The sequence below is a fragment of the Alnus glutinosa genome, chromosome 7, assembly GCF_958979055.1.
Source record: "Alnus glutinosa chromosome 7, dhAlnGlut1.1, whole genome shotgun sequence".
Taxonomy (NCBI): Eukaryota; Viridiplantae; Streptophyta; class Magnoliopsida; order Fagales; family Betulaceae; genus Alnus; species Alnus glutinosa.
Genome location: NC_084892.1, coordinates 19,023,653 through 19,047,198, shown reverse-complemented (window position 1 = coordinate 19,047,198; position 23,546 = coordinate 19,023,653).

Sequence of the window (23,546 nt, the reverse complement as noted above, 5' to 3'; positions counted from 1 at the left end):
CGTGGGAGGAGATGTGGGCGAATAGGGGGCCCGTACTGTTTAGTAGTAGGTGATGACACGGATTAGAATGTGGTATCGTGTTTTGTACTTTTCGTAGTATTGCTGCCAACCATACGGATGGGAAATTGGGGAGTGAGATTTATAGCAATTATTATGAATGTATGAATTTTTGAGCTAGTAAAATGAAAGATTTAATATGAAATATATTTGTTTGGTAAGTTGCTCGAGAGTTTCAAATTTTTATTATTTATGTCTTCAAACCATAAAAAATTTGCATTCTCTTCGAAATGAAAAAAAATATTTTTAATAAAAAAATGTAAAAAATTTTTAAGAGAGTTTTTGTATTATTGAAATTTTTAAGGGTATTTTTATCTTTTGGCTAAACAAAAGGGATATATTAAAAGTTTTTTGTGGTTGAATGAGACATTGATTCAATCTTTAATTTTAATGAAACATTACAAAATGAGAGTTAGTTTGAGATAGGTACGTGTGATTTTTCCCTTTATAATTATACTACTACTATCAAGTAGGGATGTACATATAGATGCAGGTATTTACAATATCCACAACTGCATTTACAAAATGCGAATATTACATTTAGATATCCGCATCCACATCATGTTTTTACTCATATTACGTCATAGGCATATGTGTTAGTCTTTTGGACATTTTTTGGGCCTCTTATATTGCCTATTTTAAATGATTTTGAAATAATTTAGGCCGACTTTTAGTATTTTGGCTTGTTTCAATTTTTTTTAAGCCCTAATGTTTTGAAAATATATTAATTTCACATTACTTTTGAATTTTTGTTTAAGTGTTACACGAGAAAGCATTTATAGCACCTGCTGCACAATAAAAAGTAATATATATATATATATATATATATATATATATATATATATGGATTTATGAACCGCATCTGCATAATATCCACCCACATGTACACCTTAACTATCAAGCACACGGATGTGATATTAATCTAAGAAAATGAAGTACGGAAAAAATTAAGGAAATAACAGAATGTATCCTGCGTGTGTTTTATCATAAGTGTTTGTTGGAATGTATGCTGTAGAGTGAGTTAGAGAAAAAAAAAATCAAAAAAACAAAAACAAAAACAAAAAACAAAAAAAGAAAAAGAAAAAAAGACATAAGTTATATTCGCTCACATAAGAGAAAAAAAGAAAAGAAAGGTGCATGAGTTTTATTTTATTATTATTATTCGATTGTTTTTAGATGTAATACTAAATGAAATCAAATGAATAAAAACGTTATTTACTTTCATTTGACAATGGAAAAATATTAGTGTAAAAAGAGTACCTTGTATTTCATTTGTGGGAGGACAAAGATGAGAGATTGGGGCCAAGAAAGACGCAAAAGATGATAGTTGATTTTCTGTCATCTATGCAGCTGGCCCAACTGGTATTAGAGTATGCTTGAAGGGTGTGGGATGGAGACCGGAGATGTATGCAAACCTTAAGAGATAGTGGACTTGAGGTATTGCAATATGCACTTCACAGCTTACAAATGGAGGGAGGTGGGTTTGTGCATGAATTGAGATAATTTGTTGATGGCAAAGGAGATGCCAAGGCGAGTAAGGGATAGATACTGCAAAGTACCGACAAGGTTGCGGTAGGAGGATGGATCAGCGGAGAAAAGAGAAAGAACGTGTGTCGTGGACATGGGGAATTTGATAGACTTGGTCTCCAATATGTTGCTCTTGCGAATAAGGTCTAGGATGTACTGTTGTTGTGAGAGAAAAGCCCATCTGGTGCAAGAATAGCTATCATGTCGAGGAAGAAGTGGAGAGGGCCCAAGTCTTTGATGGCAAAGTCAACATAGAGTAAATGTATAAGAGTTGCAGCTCCACAAGTAATGAGAATGTCGCCTGTAGCGCCCCAACTTTCAAAGTAAGCCATAAGTGTAATTATCTTAAATCACACGTAACACTACTAAATAAAATAGCAGCAGGCCTTTTTTTAAAAAAAGATCAAAGTTTCCTTAGAAGTATAGTTGTACCAAAGGATCTAAAAACTTCACATATTATATATATGAACAACTAAGAACTTAGTTTACCCAAAACTGTCACAGACAGCAGGCTACCAAAGCTATTTAGGATTTAGTTTTAAGTTGGAATCTATACTAGAGCTATAGGTTATATAAGCTTAGTCTTAATGTTGTCCATGTTTATAAATAGGGAATATAGCTTACAAGCCAGTTCCTGCTTAAAACTAGATAACTATGTTTATTATTGCTTAATTAGTATAGTGAATCTTGCAAAGAATGACTACAAGTGAAACAAGCACCAGAAAGTCTATGGAATCATTCTATAAAAGGAGGAAACCTGCTAAGTGAACTTGGCCAGTTGGAGGTGGACCCACTTTAAAGAAAATTCCTAAATTTCCTGACTATGAACAACCATTTGCTTTAACAGATGAGCAAATTAGAGAATTAAGGAGTCGTTCTCAAGAAGACCAGCATGAGAATAGTGGACACTACTACGAAGAGGAAGTTGGCTCAAATAATCCAGTATGGGATTCTAAAGAAAAGAAAACTAAGTCTGAAGAGAAGACTGAGTTTGAAAAAGAAACTGAGTCTGATGATGAAACTAAATCTGAGGAAGAATCTGATACAGATGATCCAGATTGGAATCCTAAGGAGAAGTTCCCTGTTAAAAAGAAGAAGTAGATACCTAGAATAGATGCACTAAGAAACTCTACAAAGAAAGTTAGTGCATTACCTCAAAACTATGTAAAATAAACTGTATGTATTGTTTCCTATGTAAATAAATAAATAGATGCCAACTTTTGTATAAAATGTTTACATATAAAGTTTGTTCTTAAGTTGATTAAAAAAAAAAAGTCTGCTGTTATTTTATGTAGTAGTGTTACGTGCAATTCTAGATAATTACACTTACAGCTTGTTAAGAAAGCCGGGGAGCTACATTGCCAACATAGATGAGAACATAAGTAGTGTGTGGAGGTGTGCGATGAATGAGCTTGGAAAAGAAGGAGAGTGAGCAGACAAATCCAAGCTCTAATAAGCGGTCACTGAGTCGGGAGTACCAAGCACGGGGGGCTAGTTGTAAGCCGTATAATGCCTTGTGTAACTTGCATACATGACAAGGAAAGTGAGGATGGATGAAGCAGAGAGGCTAGGCCATGTACACATCTTAGAAGAGCCATCCATGCAAGAAGGCATTTTGAACATCAATTTGATGGATGGGACAACTTGATGAGATGGCAAGTGAGAGAACAGGGAGAATGGTGGTAGGCTTTACCACTGAACTATATGTGTCGTCAAAGTCAACTCTAGGCTGTTGGTAGAAACCTTAGTGAAAAATAATAGACTCCTAATTTATCGTGTGTGTGTGATCAAGTGTGCAACAAAATATTAAATGCGAAATTTAAAAGAGACAAATATTTTGTTAACGAAGTGGAAACTCAATTAAGAGAAAAACCACTCCGGGGCAGCCAAACCCAAGATATCCACTATTCATAAAACAAAACTAGTAACAAAGCAATAACACTCACATACCCCTGATGCAGCGATCGTACCTTGCACTCTAACACGTAACTCAACGTGAACACTTTCCAACCAGGTCTCCTACTTGAAGGGGTCTTCAATGGAATCCTTTAGCTTAGGGCTCCTCCCTAAGCTAGACTTCACATGATCAAATCATACAACGGACAACTCTTAGAAAGCTAGCAAATCTTCACAGTTTTTACCTAAACATCATCTCTAAGCTTAAAGGAATTCATTACCGAATTTTGTAAATAATACAAGCCTAGAGGCATTTATTTATATGCTTTTGAAAACCTAATTTAACATTGATTCGGAGTTCTCTGGGCGGCGTCTGGACGTAAACTGAGAGCGCCCGGACGGCAAGCTGCAACCGACTTCCATAACGCACTTCACGCATTTCCTTATTAACAATCTTCCGCGTCCGGATGGTTGCTAGCTGTCTTCACCAAACGTGTTTGCTGCGTAGTTTAGAATCTTCTCGAACACTGAGTAGCATCCGAACGATGTTGCCCTATCGTCCGGACGATATATGTTATCTATGCTGAGCTGTTTAGAATCTTCTCAAATTGATGGGCATCTGAACGCTTCACTAGGCCGTCCAGATGGTCAACTAGGGATTCGACTTTTGCTGAGTTGTAAATTGAGTAGAATCTTCCTGGAGTTCAGAAATTGCCTTCTTGATGCTTGTGATACTGGTACTTGTCATATTAAGGTATTTCCAAAGTTGAGAATTACGCTTTGAATATTCTGAAAAACTCTGGATTAATTCAGCATCCCTGTTTCAGCAGCGCACTTACATGGTAGTGATTTTGTCAACATAATACTCTCCCTTATTGACTCAAAAGGACAAAGGGTAAATAGAGTATAGAAAAATCACAGTAGCATAATGACTAATATTCAAAATAACAGGAATAAAAGTAAATAGTCTCAAACATTAGCCCAAATAATTAAAAGTTTGTAAAACAACTGATAGAGGAAGGAACAAAAATCCTCCTTGTACCGAATCCTGTTGATCCACTGAAAGCAAGTGATGGAGAGAGATCCATACAATAAGCTGGATTTGTGCTATTTTCGGCTTCTAGCTCTTGAAGCCGGGTACCACAAACTGAAAACCTTCAGTCGCTTGAGTTTGCAAAGCCTGAAACTGATTATCCGCAAATTGAAATCCTCTAGTCAACTGGTCTGCAAGATAAATGAGAAGATTCACCATTGAACCTCTAACTAGTGTAGATCTAAAGAAAGATACTACGGAAGGCTCTACATAAGCTAGGGGAAAAAATCATCAAAATCCTAAGACCTTTGGAATTTGAGCGTATGACTTCAACAACAGTCTGTTTTCCAAAGGATCCATCTGTCCATCATTGTGTGGTTAATCTTATGGACGGAAGATGGACAGAATTTCTGATCTACAATGTGTGGTTAATAACCTTGTAAAGGATGTACCCTGCTGCCTATGGCAGTTTTGGTAAACTAAGTTTTTAGTTGATATATATAATATGTGAAGTTCTTAGATGCTCTAGTAAAATTATACTTCTAAGGAAAACTATGATATTAAAAAAAAAAAAAAAGTATGCTGCTGTTTTATGTAGTAGTGTTACGTGTAATTTTAGATAATTACACTTACAGCTTGTTTTGAAAGCTAGGGCACTACAGATATCATATATGCACAAAAACAAGTAGTAAAAAGTGTTACAAAACACATGAAAGATTCAAAATATGCACTTGCTTTTCGAGCAAGATATACAAATAAAATAAAAATAAACAAGCAACCTGTTTTTGTCTTTTCTTATGTTATATCGTCTTGAATTTTAACTTGTTAACTACCTTCTCTACAATAGACTGCATTCGTGTTGACTATCGCCTCCCTTTACTTTTTGCAACACTATAAAAAAACATGGGAATACTAACCTGTAGAATTTACACGTGAGTGATTACGGTAACGTGATAATTATTTGACGCGTTACTGAAATCTATAGTATAGTGTAAAATTTACTTTGTAACTCCTTTGTAACCTGAACATTTTATGGGTTACTGGACAATAACGTAAATATATACGTGTTACTACACACTAACGTGGTAAATTTACGAGTTACTTCAGAGTAACGTGCAAATTAACCTGTTAGTTAATATATGACCTAGTAACGTGATATTGTTCACGTTACTCAATATATATTAACAGACATATATATATATATGCATCACGTTACAATTATAGTAACGTGTAGTTTTATCACACTACTATATTTGCCACAAAATTGAATATTTATATGCATATAAACCTCCCTAATTAACCATATATACCCTATGTTTTGTAATGGAGATATCTCTAAGCAGGTTGTTTGTTGGTACTTTATTACCTATTGCAAATGCAACAGTCTATCTCTTTTAAATAACCACATGTAAGGAGTTCGTAGACCAAAACACAAAAAGTAACTACAATAAAATTTTAATTACTTTCCTTGTAACATATTACAAAACAAATAAACTTCATGATCACACCGGCAATACATACAACATGTAAATCTCTCATCATCGTCTTCTATATAGTCCTCGGAATTTCATCCAAACTGCCTTGCCACCCAAGAATTTGGCGTTCTTCTATTGCGGCATGTTTCTACATGGCAGTAGGGTTCTTAACCCCTGGCTATGCAATTGTTGATCCACATGCCTTGAACATTGCTTTTTTCCTCCTTCAACATTCTTTTATTCTTGAGCCTCTTAGCTTGCAAAAAAGTAAAGAAGACAAAATCTGCAAGCCCTGATGCTTTAATTGACCCCCATAACAAATTAAAATAATACTATATATATATATGTTCCTTCAATGTGTACCTTTTCATAAGCTGTTTCCAATAACTTAAGCCCTAATTCCGGATTCTTGAAAGTGAAGTATCCATGCATGCCTTCTCTAAATATTGCTTCTGGGTTTCCACTCTCTTTGCAACATCTCAAGAATATAACTTCAGCATTTGTATACCAAGAATGTGGAATCTTCTCCAACGATACTTGTTGGAAGATATGATCATCCTCTGCCAATCCGCATAAATCTCTACAAGTGAGTTTTGCCTTGAAGAGGTCGGTGAAAGAAGATGAAGCAACCTTTGTACGGACTTCCATCAACATGTCGTTTGGGAGATCGATCATGCAACCTTGTGCTCCTTTTCATTTAAATAATCAACCATGTTGATACATATCTATAATGACAAGTTTAAATCAGAATATATATATATAAGCATGTAAAAAGACAAACATAGATTCATACTAAAGTGTTTACAAACATCCATTAATTACCGAATCTAATGGATTCATGCTAATGTATTCACAAACAAACGTAGATTCATGGTAATAAGAAAGAGAATTGTATCCTTGATAACGTACATTTTATTCAATGCTCATTTTATATTTAGGGGCATTTTTCGTAATTTCACATCGTAATTTTGAACTTGTGAAATTATGAAAATGCCCCTGGAAAATTTCAAACACTTGAAGAAATTACCAAAAACCCCAACTCAACAATCCTACTCAAACTCCCCTCCCAACACAACATGCACTTCAAGACATTGAACACAATCTAGTTAATCCTACCCAAACTTTCCTCCCAACGTATACAACATGCATTTTATTACACTGCCCATAGAACTACAACGACACAACACAATCATCAATCAAGCAATCATCAACAATACAATCATCAAGCATAAAAAATATTCAACAATTAACAAAAACCACATTTATATAGGAAAAAACAAAAAAAAAACAAACTATTGTACATGTTGATCGAGATAACTGAGTTAGTTTCAGTTTGTTGTTGAAACTCTTGTCTGGTTTTGATTTAAAGAGTTCTGTATGTTTCCACTGAGTACATCTCTATTTGTAAGGTATGTGTTTTGGTGTTTTGTTGGTTACTCTGTATAGTACGTTGATTCATTTGTTAATAATATATAGTTCTATTTATTCATCAAAAAAAGAAAAGAAAAAAGAAAAGAGATATATACCTTGTTAATCGGTGGTCGAACGAGTGATGCCGAAGATAGAGAAGAGAGAGAACGGCAGAGATAGAGAGGAAAGAGAGAGATGATCGAGATATATGTCAGGGAAACCAGATGGTCGCGAGGAAGAAGAAGAGTTTTAGTTTTGAGTATTGTGCAAACAACGGCACGTTATTATTAATATAAAAATACTAACGTGATGTTAAGTGCACGTTACTGATCTTATTCAATTGTAACGCTATTAATATTTACACATTACTGAAAAAAAAAATTACTAACATGAAACACATCACATTAGTACCTTTATGTAACATGTGATTCCTTGCACGTTAGTATTTCACTAACGTAGCATTTTCACATGTTTCTAAAATGTTGAGCATGCGCAATTTTTCCTGCGATTTCCCAAAACAATTATACTTACCTGACAAATAATCACGTTACTATACTAGTAATGTGACGATTTACCCACGTTACTAGTAATTACATAGTATATGTTTTAGCCTTTTTTTAATTTTTAACTATTTCTTATCCCATATTTATATTTCGCGGTTGATATATTTACATTGATTATCAACAAGCATAATCATTAAATATAAAAACACTAATTACAATAACAAAATACAATCAACCTTGTCATATATACATTCATTCAATCTCCACTCAAAAAATAAAACTATTGTTTTCTTTTTTTTTTTAAGAAAAAAAATACAACTATTTTGGAGGGGTGGGTTGGTCACGACCATCTACATCAGCAGCTGTCGTCTGACTCGTACTGGCAGCACCATAGTATGGAACCGTATCAGGCTGAACCACAACACCTACGAATGATAAAAAAAAATAAAAAATAAAAAGGGAAAAGTTGACAAACAGTATGATATAATACCCACAGACGATCTCACAAGTTGGCGAGGTGTATCACCTGTGACAGGCGGGAGGGTATCCTGAGAGGATGCGGTTGTCAAGGTATTGTGTCACAAATGGGACAGAAACTCAGCGTTGTGGTTCGCCAACAAAACGGCGAACCGTTCCTTTGCAGCCTTGCGCTCTGTCTCTAAAACCGACTGAATCTCGGCTACGTACCTTTCCTGTTGAGCCCGAAGAGCAGCCTCAATCTTAGCTACACTCGATCTCTGTTCAACCTCAATGATTAAAGCGCAAGCTTGATTGATTTCTTCTTAAGAGGACTGGGTGGAGTGCCTAGGATGCTGAGATCGTCTCTATATGGGGGTATAATATATCTGTGTCATCCCCGAGATAGGCCTAACATTTTTCCCAACCCCTCTAACCCTGCCCGAGTACTCGGGCTTATTCCCAAACGCAATGGCATATACGTCGCGCAGAAGCTAACGCACTGTCCCTTTAATGATGGTATCTAATGCGGCAGGGTCATTGGGGATTAGCTGCTCCATTCTTTGATGTATTAAATTAGTGACTTTAGCCAAATTTCAATTGTAAATAAATAAATAATAAAAAAAGATCATTTTTCATACACATATCTCCCGCGTTGCGTCGTTTGGATAGGTGCCATCCTTTTTTTTTTTTGTATGCTTTAACAAAAAACTTTGCGCGGGTCGGAGGAGTGTCGCCGAACTTTTGTGCCTGCCAGGAAAAAACATATATCATTAATTAGTTATTGAAATATATATATATATATATATATAAGTACTCGATTATAGAAAGGACTCTTAGGAGAAGGCGTAGACCACCTGTTGTGAGAGAATCTGTTGAGATGGGAGATAATGTGCATGCGGGTGAGAATGAGAGGCATAGGGGAGAAAATGTAGATCATACTAGATCACTTAGGGATTTGTTCACACCCGTTGCCAACAACTCTCCTTCGTGTATAGTGTTGCCACCAACCAATGCCACCCACTTTGACCTCAAGTCTCATGTCATCCAACTCCTACCTTCATTCCATGGCTTGGACCTTGAAAATCCTTATAGCCATGTGAAGAAATTCAAAGACATTTGTGCCACATTTAAATTTCAAAATTTTTTCTGAAGAGTCTATGCACCTTAGGCTTTTTCCTTTCTCACTTCACGATAGAGCCAAGGCATGGTTGGATTCAAACATGCCTGGGTCTATCATGTCTTGGGAAAACTTGCTGAACAAGTTTTACAATAAATTTTTCCCAATGTCCAAAGTGAATGAGTGTAGGAAGGAAATAAGTTCTTTTACTCAATAGGAGGATGAGAAATTTTTTGAGAGTTGGGAAAGATTTCAAGAGATGTTGATCAAGTGCCCTACACATGGATACGAGAAGTGGAGACTCGTGCAATTCTTCTACCAAGGATTAACTCAATCAAACCGTAGTATGATCGAGTCAATGAATGGAGGCGCATTTTTGAGTTTGACGGGAGAGGAAGCATATAGGATCTTAGATCAATTGTCCGACAATTCCCAGCAGTGGGATTTTTTAAGCTGTCGAGATAAATCTGCTCGCATCCAAAAGAAAGGAGGCATCTATAAGGTGAAGGAAGATATTGAGCTAAAGATGAAGATAGATGCCCTCACTAAGAAGGTCGATGCTCTCGTCATAGGCAAGTCCATCAATGCTGCAAACCCGTTCCATGTTGGTTGTTGTTCCATCTGTGCTAGTGCCAATGGACCATTTTCTGAGACTTACAATCCTGGGTGGCGAAACCACCCTAATTTTTAGTGGAAGCAAAATCAACCATTGAATCAAAGGGGGGCCCCTCATCAAGCCCATAGTCAATACCTCCCCGAATTTCATCAACCAGTTCATCATCAGGGTCGTTCAGTGCAGCAAGCACCATCATACCAAGCACCCAATCAAGCCCCTGCCTCTTCTTCACAGTCCACTCTGGAAGACACTCTCAAGGCCTTCATGTAGCTCACAGGCCAATCCATCAATGACGTGAAGAATGCTACCATGGTGAACACTCAAGCTATTTCCAAGATGGAGACCCAGATTGGGCAAATTGCTAGTCACCTGGGGTTGAGAGAGAAGGGAAAGCACCCTAGTCAGCCTGTTCCGAATCCAAAGTTGCAATTCCATGGGGGAAGTTCATCAAATGCAGTGCATGGGGAGGAGCATGTGCAAGACGTTGTCACGCTTAGGTTGGGGAGACAAGTGGACAACCAAGTGGTTCTTCCTGAAGAGAACCCTGCTGCACAAGAAGGACAAGGAAGTGGGAGCACAGAGGAGAGAGATGCGGAGCCATCTACAGCCACTCCCACTATTGAGATTCCTCCTAGGTCTTTTGTACCTAAGGCGCCATACCCTGACAGATTGCTTGCGCCCAAGAAAGGAGGAAAGTTTGAGGACATTCTAGAGGTATTCAAGCAAGTTCAGATCAACATCCCGTTTTTGGATGCCATCCAGCAGGTGCCGTCTTATGCCAAGTTCTTGAAAGACTTGATCACTGTCAAGAGGAAAACCAATGTCCCAAAGAAGGTTTGTTTGACCGAACAAGTCAGATCAATCCTCCAATGCAAGCTGCCTATCAAGTACAAGGACCTTGGATGTCCTACTATCTCTTGCACGATAGGAGTCAGCCGCATAGAGACGACTCTGCTTGATCTTGGAGCTAGTGTCAATCTCCTACCCTATTCGGTTTACCTACAATTGGGGTTAGGAGAATTGAAGCCCACCTCCATGACACTGCAGTTGGCTGACAGGTCAATTAAGATACCACGGGTAATTGTGGAGGATGTTTTGATAAAGGTTGACAAGTTTTATTTCCCAGTGGATTTTATAGTGCTTGATACAGAGCCGGTGCAAAACGTTGGAGTTCAGATACCGGTGATCCTAGGGTGACCATTCTTAGCTACGGCTAACGCCCTGATCAACTGTAGGACAGGGGTAATGAAGATCTCTTTCGGCAATATGACAGTGGAGCTGAACATCTTTGACATCAGCAAGAAGCTGAGGGAGTGTGATGAAATCGGAAGTGTCTGCTTGATTGAGGAGATCATAGAGGAAGCTATTGAAGAATCAAGCACTGAAGACCCCCTGGAGGCATGCTTTGCTCAGTTCGAGAGGACTTGGACTTGGACATGTTACTTGAGCAGGCTGATGCCATTTTAGAGTTTGCTCCTTTAGAGAGCAATGAGAAGGAGGAGACAGTAGTACCTGAGCCTCCAAAGAAGGAACTTAAGCCCTTACCAGACAATCTCAAGTATAAGTTCCTAGGTCCAGCAGAGACTTTGCCTGTAATCATAGCTTTAGATTTACCTGCTGCTCAGGAGGAGAAGGTGTTAGATGTCTTGAGAGAGCACAAGGAAGCTATAGGCTAGACCATTGAAGACATCAAAGGAATTAGCCCTTCGGTGGTGATGCACAAGATACACTTGGAGGAAGACGCCAAAGCATCGAGGGAGCCATAGGGAAGGGTTAACCCAGCCATGCAAAAAGTTGTGAGAGGAGAAGTGATAATGTTATTGGATGCATGTATCATCTATCCAATTTCTGACAGCAAGTAGGTGGGCCCAATTCGTGTTTTGCCCAAGAAAGCGGGAGTGACGGTTGTGCAAAACAAAGACGGCGAGTTGGTGCCAACTCGAATTCAGTCAGGATGGAGAGTCTGCATCGACTACCGCAAGTTGAATACCGCCACCAGGAAGGATCACTTTCCACTCCCATTCATTGATCAGATGGTGGAGCGCTTGGCAGGGCACGAGTACTATTGCTTTTTGGATGGTTATTCTGGATATAACCAGGTCCCTGTAGACCCCGAAGATTAGGAGAAGACAACCTTCACTTGTCCTTTTGGGACGTTCGCCTACCGTCGCATGCCCTTTGGGTTATGCAATGCACCCGCTACTTTTCAGTGGTGCATGATCAGCATCTTTTCTGACATGGTAGAACGTTTCCTTGAGATATTCATGGACAACTTCTCCATCTTCGGTTCAACATTTGAGGAGTGTTTACACCACTTCACGTTGGTTTTGGTGAGGTGCAAAGAGAAGAACCTGGTGCTCAACTGGGAGAAGTGTCATTTTATGGTGAAGCAAGACATTGTGCTAGGACATGTCATTTCTCATCGAGGGATAGAGGTTGAAAAAGCGAAGGTGGATCTGATATCTATCCTCCCACCCCCACGTATTGTGAAAGAGGTTCGCTCTTTTCTGGGCCATGCAGGATTCTACCTGCGATTCATCCAGGATTTCAGCAAGATCGCCAGGCCCTTGTGCAAGTTGTTGGTGAAGGAGGCCCCATTTATTTTTGATGAGGATTGCAAGAAGGCATTTGGGGCCTTGAAGAAGATTCTAACGTCCACACCCATCATTTAGCCATCCAGCTGGGGTGCACCTTTTGAGATCATGTGTGACGCATCAGATTATGCTGTTGGAGCTGTTTTAGGGCAGCGCATTAATAAACTCCCCCATGTCATCTATTATGCAAGTCGGACTCTAAACGATGCCCAACTAAACTATTCGACCACTGAGAAGGAGTTGCTGGCAGTCGTCTTTGCTTTGGATAAGTTTCGATCTTACTTGCTAGGGTCGAAAGTCATTATCTACTCGGATCACGCGGCATTGATGTATCTTTTCTCCAAAAAAGATGCTAAATCTCGCCTCATTCGCTGTATTTTAAAGTTACAAGAGTTTGACATTGAGATTCGGGACAAGAAGGGTTTCGAAAATGTGGTCATTGATCATCTTTCGAGGATTACCGTGGATTTCACTGAGGAGGCCACTCCTATCTCTGAGGCTTTCCCTGATGAGCAGTTGATGCACATTGCTCACACTCCTTCACCTTGGTTTGCTGATATAGTAAACTATCTTGTCACCGGTCAAATGCCTTTGCATTGGGGGCGGCAAGATAAGTCCAAGTTCATGGCCATGGTGAAGTACTTTTTCTAGGACGATCCTTATTTGTTCAAGTATTGTCCCGATCAGATCATTAGGAGATGCATCCCTGAGCCTGACCAATCGAATGTCATCTCTTTTCGTCATGATCATGCTTGTGGAAGTCATTTCAGTGCAAAGAAGTCCGCTGCAAAAATTTTGCAGTGCGGATTTTATTGGCCGACCATTTTCCAAGACGCTCACACTTATTGTGTCTCGTGTGAGCGTTGTTAGAAGCTAGGGAGTATTTCACGCTAAAATATTATGCCTCTCAACCCCATTCTTATTGTTGAGATCTTTGATGTGCTGATTGATGAGGGTCCGGACGGAATACCACGTCGTCCGGACGGCTGACAGGGAACCGAAATAAACTTCCTTGAAAACTTCACAGAATCTTCTTGAAGAACATAGCTGAAAAGTAGACTCTGGATAAAGCAGCATCCCTGTGAAAGCAGCAACATTACATAGAAGTGATTTTGTCCAACAGAATGCAGCCAACACAAAAACTAACAAATTCCCCCTTTGGCCATTCTGGGACAAAAATCACTTGACCGGTTAAAAATACAATCCCGGTCCAAATAAAAAATTACTCTCCCTTTTTGGCACAAAGGGACAAAGGGTAAAACAAAGTAATGAGAAAAACCACACAATAGTTACTCCCCCTCAATGTCTCAGAAGTACAAGGGTAAACAAAGTAATAATATCCACAGACAAAAACTTTCTAAAATCCAAAAAACAAGGAAAATAGAGAAGAGTCTGCAAGTGGCCTGTAACGCCCCGCTTTTGCAAAAAGCGTAGGTGAAAATTTTCAAATTTCCACAAGACATTACTAACTTATTAGAGGTAATTATTGGCAACGGAATAAATGTAATATAAATTGGGATTAGGTTGACACTTCAGAGCTACTACTGAAATACCTCAAATATATATATAAAATGAGTCAGTCAGCATAATTATACAGACAGTAATACCAGTCATGTCGCACAGGGCTAAATAATTATATAAGCCAAATATCCATATATAACCGAAGAGTTATAAATATTGTCTTAAGTTAAGCTAATGGACTATAACAGGGTAGTCCCAAAATATAGGCTATCCAGCCTTACAAAACTGAACCAGGAACCATCTATGCGTCGGGATAGTCCTGATAATCCTCTTCTTCCTCATAGCCTGAACCATTACAAGTACCATACAAAGAGAAGAAAACAACATAAACACTAAAGTAAGTCCACTGTTTCCAATAATAATATGAGTGCTGATTTGTTTAGTTAATGCAACATAATGCAATGGCCAAATACTCACATGTATATACAAAATATAATCCATGATCGCGAGTCATAGACATAAAATGAACAAAAATGTAATCATAGGGCAATGACAGTCTTAAGTGTAGAGTTTTAGGTATTTCCCTTTTTCCACTACTCTGTTGGCCTTGGCACCGTTAGCGTGTTATTTGAAACCTTGGTTTCCTCACTTAACTTTTAATTATAATCTTTGGGAGCCTTGGCTCCTGGAAACCTTGGTTTCCCTGGTGACCTTGGTACACCAGTTTTTGTATTTATTATTCTTTTCAGGTATCTCCTCATTCATTGAGAACCTTGGAACTCATGTGAAGCCTCACATACCCACCGTGGATCTTGATCCAACAGCTTGTTTTTAGACAGGTTATTAGAAATAATAAAATATGCAAAATCACATGCGCAAACAAGTAAATAAAACAGTAAACATAATATTATAGGAAAGTCAACCAGCTTTGTCCTTAGTAAGTATAGAGATACTTACTAGTTTCTGCTCCAAAGGTCTTTCTCTATAACTGCATAATTCCAATCATATGGTAATACTAAATTAGTGAAATGATGCTACAAATATGTTCACTATATTTATCCTTAAAGTATCATTTTAACCGTTGTCCTAATACTTCCATTTTTGGTCTCTTAATCAAGATATTGAATGCCAACTTAGGTTATTGAATAATGAAACTAAGACATCCCTTTTTACTAGCCATTAACTCCACTGGTACGTTGATATATATATATATATATACAACTCTCATTCACGCCCCTATGTAGCCAAAATAATACTTTCCACACACACAAGCATTAGCCATATACCATTTACACTTACTTACTAGTTCATACTTTAATATTCTGATTCTTGTAGGGAATTCCAGCACACAACACACACACACATACACACACCTTCCTTTTCATAAATCAATACACCCATACTTCAACAGCTCACTTCCACACAAAAGTATTAAAGCAAAGCTACTATCTTGCTTGTTTAAAGCTTCATGAGTGTAATTCTTTCAAGAGGAGAAATTACCCATGATTCTTAGGAACACATACTGAATTTTAGAGAGTAGAAAGGGAGATTCACTTACCAAAATTCGCACCCAACAGATTGGATGAAAGAAGGAGGTCTAACTCCAAAGCAAAGTGCTTGAAATGAGTTGGAAGCTGCTGGCTTTCGAGCTAGAATTTGAGAGAGGTTTCTGATGTTGATTATTGGTGTTTTGTTGAGAAACAAGAGGGGATTCAAGGCTTTATTTCTGGCTATAGGTGCTGGCTTCCACAGAAGAATGAGAGAGATTTTTCCATGGGAGATTCAATACCAAAACAGTGAAGGGGAGGGGAGCTTACGTGAGTGGTATGGGGAGAGTTTAGGCTGATTTTTGTTATCCCATGCAAGCTATATATAATAACCACGAAGGGCTGAGATCAATCCAGCACAAATCCTTCCAAGGGTCGGATCTTTGGCAGCAAGAGAGAGAAATATCCATGCAAGATCATCTAATATCCAAGATTAGATTTTCTTCCATATCTTGAGTCATGATTAAATTGTACCACCATATCTAGTTCAATTTCAACCAAACTAAGCTAACTTAGGCTAACTAAATAAGTTTCAATCATCTGGAACCGTCCATAAGCAATGGGTTCAAAATCAAAGGTAAAAATCACTTTTCTGCTGTTTACCCGTAAGCTGCGTCGCACTGGATAAAATCGCTCGATCGAAACTTAGTCGATCGATCGACATCGACCTATAATCGCTCGATCGACCAGAAAGTCGCTCGATCGACTTCGCTTCTGATCCAACTTTCTACATGCATAACTACATAATTCTATTAGACTAAGAACAATTCTTAAATCTTATATTTATGCACATATTTTAATAACTTAAGTGGGGTGTCTTTCTCGGGTATTACATGGCCCAAAAGAGAGGAACATAAATCCTCTAAGTATCAAATCCTGCTGATCCACTAAAATCAAGTAGTGGAGAGAAATCCGTATAAAAGGCTGGATTTGTACTACTTCGGCTTCTAGCTCAGGAAGCCGGGAACCATGGACTGAAAAATCTTCAATCTCTTGATTTTGTAAAGCCTAAAATTGGTTATCCGCAGATTGACATCCTCTAAGCAACTAGTCTGCAAGATAACTGAGGAGATTCACCACTGAACCTCTATCTGATGCAGATATGAAGGAATGCTATGGAAGGTTCTGCATGAGCTAGAGGAAAAGATCATCTTAATCCTGAGACCTTTGGAATTTTAACATCCAACTTCAACAATGGTTAGTTTTCCAAAGGATCCATCTATTAGATATTGTGCTGGGAGCTGCTGGACAACATATTCCTGAAAAGATTTAAAAAGAAATATTTCCAAAAACAACACCACAAAGAAATATTAGATCATGTTAGTCCCAAAAAGAAAGTGGTATTATGACAGCCATCAATTGGATGCCCAAGAATTACGAAAACAAAAATTGCAATCCAAATGACCCAGATATATCAATATCAACCCAACACACAGACAGAATAGGATTTTCATGCACACTTTCTCAAGAAAATATCCCAACAAATATTCCAATATTCTAAAAGCACAATGTTAGTTTTTGTGTTGGCTACATTCTGTTGGACAAAATCACTTCTATGTAATGTTGCTGCTTTCACAAGGATGCTGCTTTATCCAGAGTCTACTCTTTAGCTATGTTCTTCAAGAAGATTCTGTAAAGTTTTCAAGGATTTATTTCGGTTCCCTGTCAGCCGTCCAGACCACGTCGTATTCTATCCGGACGCTCATTAGTCAGCAACATCCGTCTGGACGATGAGATCTTTTCGTCCGAACGCACATCAATGTCTAGAAGCTTTGAAACAGTTCAAGGTTGCATCCGTCCGGACGTAATGGCAAATCGTCCGAACGCTCTTCAGAGTTCGAAAAGATCCCAGTGTTCCAGCACATCCGTTCGGACGACGTGGTTATACCGTCCGGACGCCATTCAGTGTTTCACAAGCATTAGGGTTTCTGACTCAAGACACGGTTATGGGAAGACGGCCGCTACCGTCCGGACGATGTGTGATCCCGTCCAGACGGTGTCCTCTATAAGGCAAGAATGTTCATACCAAGTTCAACCGTCTGGACGTCAGCCTTCATGGAATACCACGTCGTCAGACGACTGACAGGGAACCGAAATAAACTTCCTTGAAAACATCACAGAATGTTTTTGAAGAACATAGCTGAAGAGTAGACTCTAGATAAAGCAGCATCCCTGTGAAAGCAGCAACATTACATAGAAGTGATTTTGTCCAACAGAATGCAGCCTACACAAAAACTAACATCAACCCATATCGTCGAGAAAGAAACGTCCGGTGAAAGTGTTGCGGTGGTTTTCACTCATCCCACGCCTATAAAGGCTTTTTTATGTCGGAGCATACTGCGCCCCACATGAGATGACATGCAGAAGGCCGCACTAAGGACGACGTGTTGAGGCATCTGGCCGACAGTGAGGCATGGAAGTCATTCGACCTATTACATCCAGAATTTTCAGTCGACACCAGGAACGTGAGGCTTGGTCTAACCTCAGATGGATTTAATCCATTTGGGAAATATGAGCACTTCTCACAGCACTTGGCCAGTGATGCTTTTCCGTACAATTTGTCTCCTTGGATGTGCATGAAACAAACGTCGTTCATACTATCGTTGATTATCCATGGCCCAAGTTTACCTGGAATGGGTATAGATGTTTACCTCCAGCTATTGATTGAGGAGTTACAAGAATTGTGGAACGTAAGGGTGCGCACATTGAATGCATCGAAGAAAAATAATTTTGTGATGCGGGCGCAGTTGATGTAGACAATTAATAACTTCCCCGCATATGCAGATTTGTCCGGATGGCCTAATAGGGGTGTCAAGGATTGCCCTATTTGTATGCATTCAACAAGGTCTAGATGATTGTATAACGGGAAGAAATTTTGTTATATGGGGTGATGAGTGCCAAAAAGTGTATATTTGGATCCCTAAATTTACATTAGTTAAACTTTGAGCTTTGTCATTTTTTGATGTTTTGGTTAGTTTTGGTGTTTTTGCATTTTTGCAGGACATTAAGAGAAAAATGGTAATTTTCAAGTGAAAATACATAAAAAGCTGGAAATTCAGAATTGCTGGAAAGTCGATTGATCGAAAATTGCCCGAAGTCGATCGATCGATTATAAAATCGATCAATCGAATTTATGCGGAGCTAGAATTTCAGAAACCCTAGCTAACTCTATAAATACCATTCTTTTCTCATTTTTGAAAGGAGAGGCCACTTGGGAGCGCCCTAGGCTCCGTTCTCACTGTAGTTTAGGGTTTTTTGTTTGATTTTGACCTAGAACTTCAATCCTTTGTAAGTTTCTTTGATTTTAATGCATTCTTATTGTTTATTTATGCTTTCTTTAGTTATGTGTAGCTGAAATTTCGTCTAGGGTTGAGGATGAAACCTCACCATTGAAGAGAGACTAAGTTTCCATGCTTGTTTATGCTATTTGAGTTTATGGGTTTTAATTTCTCATTGTTCTACTTCGATTATTGAGATTATTGTTGGATATCTCTTGTGATTTCCGGATACAAGTGATGATTTGATATAGTTTCATTAAATTGATGGCTTGGGTTTTCATTTATCAAAACATTGGATATTCATTGTGTTTCGTTCTATGGATACATTTGATGATCTGGTTTAAACTGGATATCTTTTATGATTTGTGCAAAGAACGGATTCATTGACTGATTTAATTAATTTTTGAAGCAAAGTAGAGCATACCTAAGATTTGTATGTGAGAAATTCAAATATGTGTGATGAGAATGAGAATAGGTTGCTATGATTTGGTGAGTGTGGATTCCAAAACCCTAGACTCCTTTATTTTCATTAATTTTGTTTATGTTTTCTTTTGTTAAAAATTCCTAAATTTGGAACTAGGTTAAAATAAGATTAGTTTGAATAGAGATTAATTTTCGCAACACAATTCCCTGTGAGATCGACATCGCACTTGCATAACACTATATTGCAAACGATTCGTGCACTTGCGAGTATTATAATTTGCACAACAAGTTTTTGGCGCCATTGCCGGGGAATTGTTTTGTTTGTGGAAATAGATTTTTGTTTGAATTGATTTTATTTTTCTACTAGTTTAGTTAGATTTTTGTTTTGTAAATTTGATGTTTTGTTTCTGTTTTATGTTCTAAAAAAAAAAAAGGAAAAAAAAAATAGAAAATTGTTTGTGTTTTCGGTTCTATTTCTGCAACTGCTGCACTTTCTGAGTGCCCTGTATAATCGATCAATCTAACCAAAAGTCGATCGATCAAAAATAGATAGATCGAGTTAACATTCGCTCGATCGAAAATTGATCGATCGAACTTAATTTCGATCGAGCGAATGTCCGAAGTCAACAGGAAACCGGAAGCAGCTAAGTAAAAAAAAAATCAGTTTGTTTTTAGTTTATTTTGTTAATATTTTGTTTCTGTTTTGCCTTATTTTATTGTTTGTTTTTCTTTGTTAGTTTATTTCTTTTGTGGGATATTTGAATGCTATAGGGTACAAGTGAAGCATGGATTTTTATTTTGATAATTATAGTGATTTTTCTACACAACATGCTTCGCCTAGTGGTAGGACACCCGCTCCAACCAACTACCCTCACAATTTCTACCCACATGAACCATGCTCATATTGCTCTGATCCTTATCATAGTGCTAGTAATTGTCCATCGTGGGGACAATTCTGCAATCTTTCTTATGAGCAAATGAACACCAATTTCTCCAGCCTGAGATTTAATTCAAATTCCAATTTTTACAACCCGGACTGGAGCGACCATCCTGATTTCTTGTGGCAAGCTCAAGCCATGGGAAATTATGCTCCCCAATTTCAAGAACTGCACCATCCTGATTATCCGCAGTTCGACAACCAATCTTCCCATCCTTCATCTTACAATTATTTAGCTTCTTCTTCACAGTCCACTTTGGAAGACACTCTCAAGGTCTTCATGGAGCTCACAAGCCAAGCTATTAGTGACGTGAAGAATGCTGTTATGGAAAACACTCAGGCGATTGCCAGGATAGAAGGACAGTTTGAATATCTGGTTGCTGAAGTCACAAGAATAGAGGAAGAAGAGTTTCAAAGTCTGCTGATGGCTACAGGGTACTACATGATTGATGAGGATGATTTCAGCAATTCTTATCATGAGCATGTCCCCGCCATCACCATATTTAAGAGTGTGGAAATTGTGAATAGCAACCAAGAGGAAGAAAAAGAGGAGCACCTAGAGCAAGCAGCGCCCCCGTCTAATCCAAAGCCGTCCAACGACAAGAAAATGAGTACTGAAGCTCATTCCTTCATCACCATCCCTCTTGAGACATTTCATGAGCCCCAAGCTTCAATTCTTAAATGTCTCAAAGAGCCATCTTATGCCAAAACTGTCAAGGATCTATGCACACAACCGCGCAAATCTAGGCACCATCGTCCTAAGAAGATCCTTCGAAGCAAGCAAGTTGGCTACATAAAATGGCGAAACATTCCACCAGAGGGATACCAAATTTTCAAGAGGAAAGGCTCAAAGGGATTGGTTGGACATCCACATGATCGGGGAAGGCGCTGTAAATTTTCTTTTCCCTTTTTACTTTCTGTACATTTAATTTCTTTCATTTTTCATTTAATTTCTTGTTATGTTATTTTTACTTCTGACAGCAATTAACCTTTTGATGTGTGTTTCTTGTGAGAAAATATTGATGTTAGTTTTTGTCGGCAGGTGTTTTGGTGTTTAAGTTTGGGGGACGCCTTGACCTTTTTCACACCTTGATTTTTCCTTACTTCTGGTAATGTATTTCTATACTACACTTTGAGGACAATGTGCAATTCAAGTTCAGGGGTATGGAAAAACACTTGTCTGTTTGTTTGTTTATTTATTTTTTTTCTGTTTGTTTAGTTATTTTTAGTTGTCTTTTTGTTCTAAAAAAAAAAAAAAAAATTGTTGTCAAGTTTGAGTTAAGCCGTAGCTGTGGTTTGCATTTCATTGGCTTGCTTAAAGTTTTAAACACATCATGTTATTAAGAATCTGAGTCTTTTGACTTATTTTTGGGCTAGAGAGACTTCACTTATTTTGAGTTAAATTATCACGAGCACATTAGCATATAATCTGTGGGGTATGAATTTGTACTTAATTGTGTATTTTGAGAGTTGTTGGATAACCTATTGATAAATAACTTTGGCTTGCAAGATATATATATATATAAAAAAAAAAAAAAGAAATAAAATAAGATCATTTTGAGTTTTTCACTGAGTAACCGGGCCTCTTGCCTCACTAAGCATTAAGTGTTCGCGTCAAAAGGTGAGAATTTCAATTTGGTTAATTGTATGGCTAGTTTGGCTTCGTAGCCTTTTTGACTTGAGTAATTAAGCCCTTAGACCATCAAGTTTGGGAGTCACTGGCCCAACACTCGTTACACGGGTCAATTAGAAAGCTTAAGGGAGCCGAGCATTGCACAGCCTACACAAAAAAACAAAAAAACAAAAAACAAAAAAAATATATAAATAAAATAATTTGCAAATCTTGTCTTGGTTGTTTCATTTGATAGGGAGTCCAATGATTTTTGAGGTACTTATCTTGAGATTAAAATGAAACCTCATGATTGCATGTTAATTTCACTCTACACTTTTGAGAAAATGTGATGTCTTAATTGTCCATTTATGAGTGATTTGATGTTGGATCCCCTATTGATGTTGATGATGGGGTTTGTCTTTGTAAGCATGCCAACGACGTATGAACCATGGTTTGCGTAAAAATTCTTTCTTATTGACAACATAGTGTTTCAATGTTTGTGGGTATCATTTATGACAAACCCTCACGAGACTTCACTCGTCCACTAGGGAGTCCTAGGGGTTTAAAAGACTTGTTACATACGCTAAATGCAATCGTGTCTCCCACGAAAGAGGACTTATGTTTCATGCTTTGATTTTGTTTTTCATTTTGTTTTGCTAAGTGATGAGTACCAAATATGGTGTATTTGGACCCCTTGATTTGCACTAGTTAGACCTTTAGCCTTGTTATTTTCTAATGTTTTGGTTAGTTTTTGTGTTTTCTGTTTCTGTAGGACAATAAGAGAGGAATGACAAATTTCATAAGGAAATAGCTGGAAATTCGGAGACCCTGACAAGTCGATCGATCGAACTTAAAATTCGATCGATCGAATATTTGCCCGAAGTCGATCGATCGAAATAAAAGTCGATCGATCGAATTTTCCCAGAAACTGCTTTTGCAGAGCGCGCCAAAACTCCCAATTAGAAGCCAAAAAGCAGTCCTCCCTCTGATTTCCGCTGCAGAACACGCTGGTTTCGTGTTTGTGGTTGTCTCTAGCTGCAGAGGAACCCTAGAGGAGGGTAGATGAGTCATTTCTTGCCATGGCTTGCTTCTATAAAAGCCATAGCCCTCCCCTTGTTGGAAGACTAGAATGGAGAGTAGGATAGAGCAGAAACTCTGTAGATAGGTTTAATTTCGTGCTTCTTGTAGTGTAATTTAGTAGTTTATTTTCATATACTTTCTCTTTGTAGAGCTTTTCTTTCATTTCCATGGTTGTTCATCATTTTCTTGTGGTGTTCTTAGTCATGGAAGGCTAGTAACCTCAACTAGGGTTGAGGATGAAACCTTTCCATTGATGACACTCACAACCTTGCTGTACCACTTGCACATTTAATGATATATCATTTTAGTTGTTCAAGTTCCATTCATTTAAAGCTTTATCTTTTGCAATGAATGTGGTTAGTGGTGGATAGAGGACATTTTATGTGTTTCAACCAACTAATACATTGTTTTATCGGTTTGAATGATGATATCCATTGTGATTGAATGATACATTGGATGTTTTGATTTCAATCGGTACTCTTTGTGATTTGTCAATGAGTTGGATTCATTTAATGGTCCTT